The following is a 10,594-nucleotide window of genomic DNA, read 5'->3' on the forward strand; positions in this document are numbered from 1 at the left end:
TTAGTTAGGTGTTACTGATGGAATGACTCTTAAGGAAGTGGAGAAATGGTCCAGAAGATTAATAATGAGACATTCTAAAGGGAAAATGATGTCTGAGGAAAGACATGAAATTGTAAAAAGCCAAAGACATACTGCACTGCCACACTGAATTGTACAAAAACACACAGACAAGATCAATTGAATAGCAGTAAGTAAACAGGAGGAGCCAAAGGACAAACTAACGCATATATCAAAGAAAAGTCCAAGGATATCAAAGATGACTACTAGTTATGGGAAGGTTTAAGAGGCACTAAATGGCTGTAAACAATATCCACCAATACAAAAAGGATAACATGCTGTTTAACAAGTACTGAACTGCACAGAGCAATCTAAGCAGTCATGCCTGTAACAGTTAAGTGCATTGAGCGGAGAAAGGTTTTGAGACCAATTTTACTGGCAGTCACCAGGTTGAATAACCCAAATGCAGTTTGTCAATTTTAGAAGAGCAGGTCGACTCTGCACCCTTTTTTTATAATTACATTACCCACTAGGCACAGTACCTCCTTTCAGGAATTACCCAGGTTCACTGTCTAGATAAGTGATTTCCTCAATGTTATAGAGTAAGCAAATGGATACTGAGAGAATACAACTCATGATTACAACATAAATGAGAGGTATGCCTTTCTGACGTTGGAATAACTAACGCAAGCAGAATGTCTGCACTAACATTTATTCACTGAGCTGACATTTGATGTTTGCAAATGAATCAGCAAACCCAAGTCCTCATTGAACATGCTGTTGAAAAAATGAATATTTGGGAGGGAGGGCTTAATAGAGCTCTAAGTCTGAGAAATACTTGTGAAAAAGTATAACTTGTTGGGAAACCAGAAGTCAACACAAAAATAAACTTCTCTATACTAGTTGCAAGAAGGTATAATTGAACACAGAATAATAAACCACAGATATAGGTTCCCCTTCACAATCTCGAATTACTGAATGCTCAAAATTCAGTAATTCGAGACTGTAAAGTCGAAAACCCATAAGCACGAATCTGCATAAGCGCAAATTCAAATATCTCTAATTCGCGCTTATGCATGTCAGCTATGGGATGGGAAGTGTGTGAGTCGGGATGTTTTACGGAAGTGAAGGTAAGTGAGTGTATGTGTGTGTTTTGTAAGTTTTATGTGTGGGTTAGGGTAGGGAGGTGGGAGTATGAGTGTGAGTGTTGGATGTGTCTGTATTTGTGTGTGTGTGTGTGTGTGTGTATGCGAGGGAGTGTAAAATGGCTGTGTGGTGTTTTTTATTTTGTGCATTAGTGTGATCTCGGAGTTAGAATATATAAGTAGGGGGATGTGGGAGGTGCAGGGGGGTTGTGTAGGGCTTGCAGTTTATGTGATGTGGGTTGTATGGTGTGCGTGTTGTGTGGTGTATGTGTTCTGTATGTTCGGGGTGTTTTGTTTTCGTGCTTGTGGGTTTCAGGATTTTTGTTGGTTCAATTTTACAGTCTCGAGTTACTGAATTTCGAGCATTCAGTAATTTGAGATTGTGAAGGGGAACCCAGATATACCAAACCAACAATTCCAACACTCATTATCAAAATTACAGTAAACTGTCAGTTAACAGGCACCCATGGGGATTGGTAGATGCCGGATAACTGTAGTTTCTGGTTGCTTGAGAGTTACTATTAAAAATAGGCCTGACTAATACTGTACCCTATGCTATTTGTTTGGTTTGACTTATTCTCAGGTTGGGGAGAGAAGGAATTTATTCCATTTTACTTTTTAAAACTCTAAAATTCTAAAAACGCAAGATGATACAAGCCTTCTAGCTTAGAAGAGAGACTTTGGAGTAAGTAACAGTTTTCTGTACTTTCTTGCTGTACTTAACTGTTTTCCGTCTAAACGCAGATTTTCCAGCATTTATTGTGATTTAAAAGCTTGTTTTTTTCACATATTGTACTTATTTGACTGCCTGCGCTTGTAAAAAGTTTTTTGTTTAAATAATTTGTTTAACTGTTGTAGGCTACACACTAAAATGTGATAGCCTTTTCTGATCGTTTGTAGTCATTTAAAGCTGTTTTAAGTGTATTTTTTACTGTTTTTGCCTTATCTTTTAAAAAAAAAAAAAAACAAAAAATTCCTTGTTTCCCACCTTTCTAAGCTAGTATAGTCCAGTTTTCAGGCTAGTGCTGAATTCAGGGCTGTGATACTAGTTTCTGAGTTGCCCATACCTTACTTGGATAGAAGGAAGTTTCTCTGTTCACCTGTGAGAGAGGGGAGCTTTGAGCAACCTATCTGTCCCTGGAGGAGTGGTTCCAGCCCAGAAGTTAGTAGTTTATTGGCCATTTTGGGCTAATTTCTATCTCTTTCATTTCCCTACTATAAAAACTGCGTTTGCACGGTTTTGCGCACCGGGCAGTGCCAGTTAGCTACGGTTAAATTATTCCCGGCTTCACTAAGTCTCCTCTTCAGTTTTTCCCTTGAAACTAGTCTAACTCTCAACCTAAGCACTCAAAAAGCATCCTACAGCCCTGCACTTGCTCAGACCTAATAGCAAGCACTAATATAACCTGACACTGATTGCCCAGCAGGGCAAGGCTTTTTATTCACCCCTCACCAACCAAGCAACTAAGCAGCTCACCCTACTATTCAGGCATGACCAAAGGGCAATTTCAGGTGTACTCTCCAGTCCAGCTGGTGAATCGGGGTATCCTGAGGCAATGTTACAACTGCCTCATGTACTCTCCTCCTACTACAAAACACTAACATATGCGAGAGATGCAATTATACAGCCAAACTGGAAGCTAAGCTGTCTCCACCCAAGACTGGAACAGACAGTCAAGAGGAGAAGGTTAACACTTGCACCACACCTCCAGCCATACACAGACCTACTAAAGCAGCACTGGCAAAAAATACACATAAATACACTAAACCATACTCGGAAGCTCTAAATAAAAACCTGCAAAAGCATCAGAGACCTCCAAAGCAGACACCCAAACAACCAGCACCTGCTGTCACAAACCAGACAACACATAAAACACAAAATCAGTGTGCCGCACAATCACAGCCCTTAAGGCGAAATAACATACCTAACACACTAGTAATAGGTGACTCTATAGTCAGCACACTGACATCCCACTCACTAGGCTAGACAAGCAGAAGGTTACTGTTAGCTGCCTGTTGGGAGCCAGAATCCGCCACATAACACAGGCACTCAGGTCACTCCAGAACAAGTACAAATATGACTCTGTCATTGTTCATGTTGGTGTGAATGACCTGAGATGTACCTCTCTGGACTACATGAAAAGAGACATGGAAGAGCTCTCTGATCATGTAGCCCAGGCTGGTATGACCCTGACTCTGAGTAGCATCCTGCCCTCACCAAGAATGATACCTCAGTATAAAGAAAAAATGATCAATTTCAACAATTGGCTAAGCTTCTGCTGTCATTCAAAGGGGATCCAGTGTCTCTCAGCCTGGGACGACATGCTTGACAAGCCACGTTGCTTCGCAAGAGACGGCTTGCACCTGTCACCCCCAGGCTTTCGAATAATGGCCAAGGCTCATGCTGCCCCCCCATAGAGCCTTTTTTAGGCAAGGCTCAAAAGTCAAACCCACCTCTGTAAACAGCACAATTAACAAAAAACTGAGGGCTATGCTACTCAACTCCAAGAGTTTAAATCTGAAAATGCACGCGCTCGAAGCACTCCTCAATATGAAGAATGTCAACATCTGTGCAGTAACTGAAACCTGGTTCAAGGCTCCAGAGAGCACCCCAGCACTACCAGGCTACAACTCATACCACACGTTTCAACCACAGAACATGGACCGACACACAAAAGGGGGGGTGTATACATATTCATCAAGGATACCTACACCTCCAGGTTAGTGGTGCAGCATGATACCTCTAAGATCATCCATGTGCAACTAACATCGGGAAAATCTGAAAATCAAATTGTGGCCTGCTACAGATCACCCTCCATGACCCAGGACCACCACTCCACCTTTCTGGAGACACTGGAAAACAAGAAGGTCCTACCAAAAACCCTGATATTGGGAAGTTTCAATTACCCTACTATTCACTGGGAAAACTACTCTAGTGCAAACTCACAGGCCCAGCGCTTCCTGGAATTCATCAACTCAAACACCCTGGATCAGCTGGTAAACTCCCCTACCAGAGGTGAAAACATATTGGACCTGGTCATCACCAACATGGGCAACAGGTGTTCCACACCTGAGGTCAATCCGTCACTGGTTATATCAGACCATAAACTAATCACTCTGGATGTCCACACCCCACCACCACCCCCAACTAAGGAAACCACAGTAAAAAACTTTTCTAAAGCAAACTTCACCTTACTTAAGACAGAGTTGGTAAGTTTCACAGCCCCCATGCTAAAGGATAACACTGTCCAAGATGCAGAAACCTTTACAAATGCAATCTATGAGCACCTACAAGAATGCATGGATTGTGCCTAACCTAGCAAAACCAAGACTCACTCCTCTAAGAGAAGGAAACCAGTTTGGTGGACCCCTGCCATAAACAGGCTATACAATAGAAGGAGGAAACTAGTTCAGAAAAAAAGCAAATCCCAAGAAGGAAAGACATCCCTGATCAGTATCAGTAAGAAACTAAGGTGCCTCATGAAATCATCCAAGCTAACTAAGAAAGATAAATAGTCAAGGATTCAAAAGATAACCACAAAGCCTTCTTTAGCTATGTTAAGAATCTAAGTGGCAACTCACAGATATGCACTGAACTAGTGCAAAATAGCACAAAATATACTGAACCTGCTGATATTGCCAACATCCTGGCAGATAGATTCAGTGCAAACTTTACCCCCTCTCACCCCCAAAAGGGTCCACAACAATACTGGAAAAGTGTATTGTCCCTAAAATCACAGACGCACAGGTGAAAACAGCCCTTTCAAAAGCCAAAAACAGTCAATGGGACCAGATGGTGTCCCAGGTTGCATCTTGCACGAACTACAGAACGAACTAACCCCCACCTAAACATGCTGTTCAACCTCAGCCTCTCCACAGGCTACATGCCATTAGAATGCCGCACAGCAATGGTTATTCCTCTCCACAAAGGAGGGGCCACAATTGACCCTGGTAACTATCGCCCCATAAGCCTGACTAGCCTGGTCTGAAAGGCTATGGAGCGCATCATCATGGAACTCATTAACAAAGACATTGGGAACCTACAAACACTTGGCCCAACCCAGTTTGGCTTCGTTAAGGGCAGATCATGCCTACTAAACCTAGTTGACTTCTTTGAGACAGTCACCAAGGCCATAGATGAGGGAATGGTGGTTCTCGCAGCCTACCTTGACCTCGCCAAGGCTTTCGACACCATTCCCCACTCGGGTATTACAGAAAAACTCACCAGCCTGAACATAAACCCCTATGTCATGAGATGGGTTGCCAACTGGCTTACAGACAGAACTCACACGGTAAGAATAGCGGGCTCCAGGTCCGACTCTAAACCAGTCACAAGTGGTGTCCTGCAAGGCTTGGTTCTGGGACCCCTACTGTTCGGCATATACTTCTCAGAAGTACAGGCAAACACAGGAGGACTATGGCTAACCAAGTTCGCCGATGACTGCAAACTGGGAGCCATAATTGACTCTCCGGCTGACACGAGCATCCTCCAAAAGGCCTTACTGAGACAGACACCTGGTGTCAAAGTCATGGCCTCAAGCTAAATGCCAAAAAATGCATAGTCATCCCATTTGGAAAAAACAAAACACCCATAAATTACCACATAGGTGGAAGCCCCCTTAATACAGAAGAGGTAATAAGAGATCTGGGGACCCAGGTAGATAGTAACCTCTCCTTTGACAATCATATTGCCAAAGTAGTTAGGTAATCCTTCTATGTAGCCCATCTAATTACTAAAGGGTTCGCATCTAGAAATAAAGAGGTTATAGTGCCCCTCTACTCGTCACTCATTAGACCCATCATAGAGTACAATGCCCCATTTGGGATGTACCTCACAAGACACTTCCAACAGCTGGAAAGACCACAAAAGTACCTCATCAAGAGGATTACTGGCCTCAAACATATGTCCTATGCAGCCCGACTGAAAAAACTCCGGCTGTACTCAGTGGCATATCGCTTACTCAGAGATGATCTCCACTTGACTTACAAAGCCATGACCAACTCAGAATTGATGGACATGCTCTACCTAAAGAAATCCAAGTCACTGCGAGCCACGGCTCTAGTGAGCTAAACCTCGCCACAACAACAAATAGAACATGCTGGAGGGCCAGATTCCTGTCACAGAGACTCCCCATGCTTTGGAACAAAATTCCAGACTACATTAGGCAGAACCCCTCACTAACACTCTTCAAGAGAAACCTTGACAAGTGGATGGGTAACAGAAAATACACCCCTGGGATCACTCCATTGGCTCTGCTTGACAGAGGATCAGTTAATTAATCAATGGGACGGGGAACGCCAACACACTCTGGCTAGGCTTATAAATGCCCTCGGGCAGATAGCCTAGTACCTACCTATGAACCTATGAACTTATATGTTTCTGCGGGGGGGGGGGGGACAAAAAGTGCAACACGTGAAAATTGTACTGTATTTCTTCAATTTTTTTGCCGGTTGCTTGAGAGTGCCAGTTGCTTGAGTTCTAGTTAACTGAGAGTTTACTGTAATAGGATTATTAGAAGAATACTATAACCACAAAGGAGATCACAATTTCACTTTTATGAAGCCTTGATAAAAACAAAATTGTGATCTGCTTTGTGGTTGCTGTATTTTTGTAATAAAACCTATTAAAAATTGAGTGCTGGAATTGTCGATTTGGTATATGTAAGAATGTTGCCTGTATGTGGAAGTGCAAGATTGCAGTACAGTGGGAACCGGGAATTGCCCTTTCCCCACTATAGTACAATCTTGGAGTTGATATATTTAATTAGCAGGGAGGCATGGAGGCTAAAAAGGGACTTGCCCTATGCAAAAAAATTTTTTGTGTTGTTTGTTTTTCAAATTTTTGTGATTCAAACGTTTGTGTTTTCAAAGCATGATTCAATCCCTATTTTAGGTATGTCTAGAAGTGTTCAAACTTTGCATACTTCATTCGTCACTTGACATACACTCATATATATATATATATATATATATATATATTATATATATATGTGTGTGTGTGTGTGTGTGTGTGTGTGTGTGTGTGTTTGTGTATGTATGTGTATATATATATATATATATATATATATATATATATATATATATATATATATATATATATATATATATATATATATATATATATATATATATATATATATATATATATATATATATATATATATATATAGAGCCCTTCATTTGCTTGAACTTTCAAATGTTCGAACCTCATATGGCCAACACCATATGAGCGAACATTTGAAAGGCCGACAAATGATAGTGGAGATCCCGCTACAGTGCCGGACTGGGAGATTCCCCTTTCCTGCACTGTAGTGTGATCTCGGAGTGAGAATATTTAAGTAGCAGGCAGTGTGGGGGGTGCAGGGGGGGGCAAGTCCCCCTGCATAACACAATTTTACTGTGTTTACAGGTAAGTAAATGGTGCTATTTCAGGATGTCATGTCTTTCGGAATGTCGAATAGATGGTGTCGGCCATATGAAAGTCAGCATTCTGAACGGTCAACATTCTAAATTAGACCTATACACACACACACACACACACACACACACACACACACACACCTATCTTTCACTATGTGTAGAAACACTGATCCATATTTCAGCAGTTTCTGCTTGACAAAATCCACTATGGTTGAAAACAAAAAATTGAACTACACTGATCATAAAAAAGAACAATGTTCTTTTTTTGCAATCACTGAAAAAAACTAACAAGCCTTCAAACATAATTTGTCTGAATAGTGGTATTGTTAGGGAAAAGATTTTGGTAAGATAAATTGTAGGGTTGAGGCTAGAGGCAGTGGCAAGGTTAGAGTGAGCACACATGAATACGGATGGAGAGGGGGGCTTTAACACTCTTTTCCACCTTACTCGTGTGCTAAACCTAACCTTAACTCTCTAACTGCCCATAACTCTAACTCTACATATTATCTTACCAGAAGCTCTTTCCCTAACAGTACCACTACACAAGACACACACACACACACACAGACACACACACAAACACACACGCCTGTGTGTGCATGCACACACACACACACACACACACACACACACACACTCACACACACACACACACACACACACACACACACACACACACACACACACACACACACACACACACACACACACACACACACACACACACACACACACACACACACACACGCGCGCGCGTAAATCTACCCTCTTTTTTAGTCCTTATTCTAGCCCTATTGTGCAAACATTTGCACACTCCCAACCCTAAAACTTCTGGTAAATTCGAAAGCTTCAACATAAAATCCGCCCTACTTATCTTCACACAAGCACAGCTCACACACCTCATAAACAGTCAATGATATGACATTCAAGCAGGGATTTCAATGAAAAGTTAAAGCAATATACGCCATTGACAAAATGTGCTTATACATACATATGAAAGGTTGGACACTAAGGAGGGAGAAAAGGATCTGTACCGATTGGCTAGACAGAGGGACCGAGCTAGGAAAGATGTGCAGCAGGTAAAGGTGATAAAGGATAATGAGGGAAACATACTCACAAGCGAGGAGAGTGTGTTGAGCAGATGGAAAGAGTACTTTGAGGGGTTGATGAATGAAGAGAATGAGAGGGAGAGAAGGTTGGATGATGTAGTGATAGTGAATCATGAAGTACAATGGATTAGCAAGGAGGAAGTAAGGACAGCTATGAAGAGGATGAAGAATGGAAAGGCTGTTGGCCCAGATGACATACCTGTGGAAGCATGGAGGTGTTTAGGTGAAATCACAGTGGAGTTTTTACCAGATTGTTTAATGAAATCTTAGAAAGTGAGAGGATGCCTGAGGAATGGAGAAAAAGTGTTTTGGTACTGATTTTTAAGAATAAGGGTGATGTGCAGAGCTGTAGTAACTACAGAGGGATTAAACTGATCAGTCACAGCATGAAGTTATGGAAAAGAGTAGTGGAAGCTAGGTTAAGAAGGGACGTGATGATTAGTGATCAGCAGTATGGTTTCATGCCAGGAAAGAGCACTACAGATGCGATGTTTGCTCTGAGAATGTTGATGGAGAAGTACAGAGAATGTCAGAAGGAGTTGCATTGTGTTTTTGTAGACTTAGAGAAAGCATATGATAGGGTGCCTAGAGAGAAGTTGTGGTATTGTATGAGGAAGTCGGGAGTGTCAGAGAAGTATGTAAGAGTGGTACAGGATATGTACGAGGGTAGTGTGACAGCGGTGAGGTCTGCAGTGGGAGTGACAGATGGATTTAAGGTGGAGGTGGGGTTACATCAAGGATCAGCTCTGAGCCCTTTCTTATTTGCAATGGTGATGGACAGGTTGACAGATGAGATTAGACAGGAGTCCCCATGGACTATGATGTTTGCAGATGACATTGTGATCTGTAGTGAGAGTAGGGAACAGGTGGAGGACACCCTGGAGAGATGGAGATATGCTCTAGAGAGAAGAGGAATGAAGGTCAGCAGGACTAAGACAGAATATGTGTGTGTGAATGAGAGGGAGGATAGAGTAATGGTGAGGATGCAAGGAGTAGAGGTGGCGAAGGTGGATGAGTTTAAATACTTGGGGTCAATAATTCAGAGTAACGGTGAGTGTGGAAAAGAGGTGAAGAAGAGAGTACAGGCAGGATGGAGTGGGTGGAGAAGAGTGTCAGGAGTGATTTGTGACAGACGAGTATCTGTAAGAGTGAAAGGGAAGGTCTACAAGAGGGTAGTGAGACCAGCTATGTTATATGGGCTGGAGACAGTGGCACTGACAAAAAGACAGGAGTTTGAGCTGGATGTGGCAGAGTTAAAGATGTTAAGATTTGCACTGGGTGTGACAAGGGTGGACAGGATTAGGAATAAGTATATTAGAGGGTCACCCCAGTTTGGAAGGTTTGGAGACAAAGCCAGAGAGGCAAGATTACGTTGGTTTGGACATGTGATGAGGAGGGATGCTGAGTATATTGGGAAAAAGATGCTAAGGATGAAGCTACCAGGTAACAGGAAAAGAGGAAGGCCTAAGATAAGGTTTATGGATGTGGTGAGAGAGGACATGCAGGTGGTTGTTGTGACAGACCAAGATGCAGAAGACAGGAAGAAATGGAAACAGGTGATCTGCTGTGGCAACCACTAATGGGAACAGCCGAAAGAAGATGATGATGATATATATTATATTTCAGTATTTTGAGACAATGAAACTGAATCCACAAAACATCAAAACCCCGAGCCCAAAACCACGAAATTCAAAAACACAAACAAACCGCACACAGCCCACCACACATACACCAAAGCACCCACATCACAATTTAAAACACAAAACTGCACACATACGCAACTCATACACACATAAGCAGGGAGCATACCCCCCAACTTATATATACTAACTCTGAGATCGCACATAACAAGAAAGAAAAGCAAACTCACACGCACATTCTCCAGTCCCTCACACACAAATCAAACATATCAGCACACTCACA

This window comes from Protopterus annectens, chromosome 8.part1 (assembly GCF_019279795.1).
Source record: "Protopterus annectens isolate FY-2018-M chromosome 8.part1, PAN1.0, whole genome shotgun sequence".
Classification (NCBI taxonomy): domain Eukaryota; kingdom Metazoa; phylum Chordata; order Ceratodontiformes; family Protopteridae; genus Protopterus; species Protopterus annectens.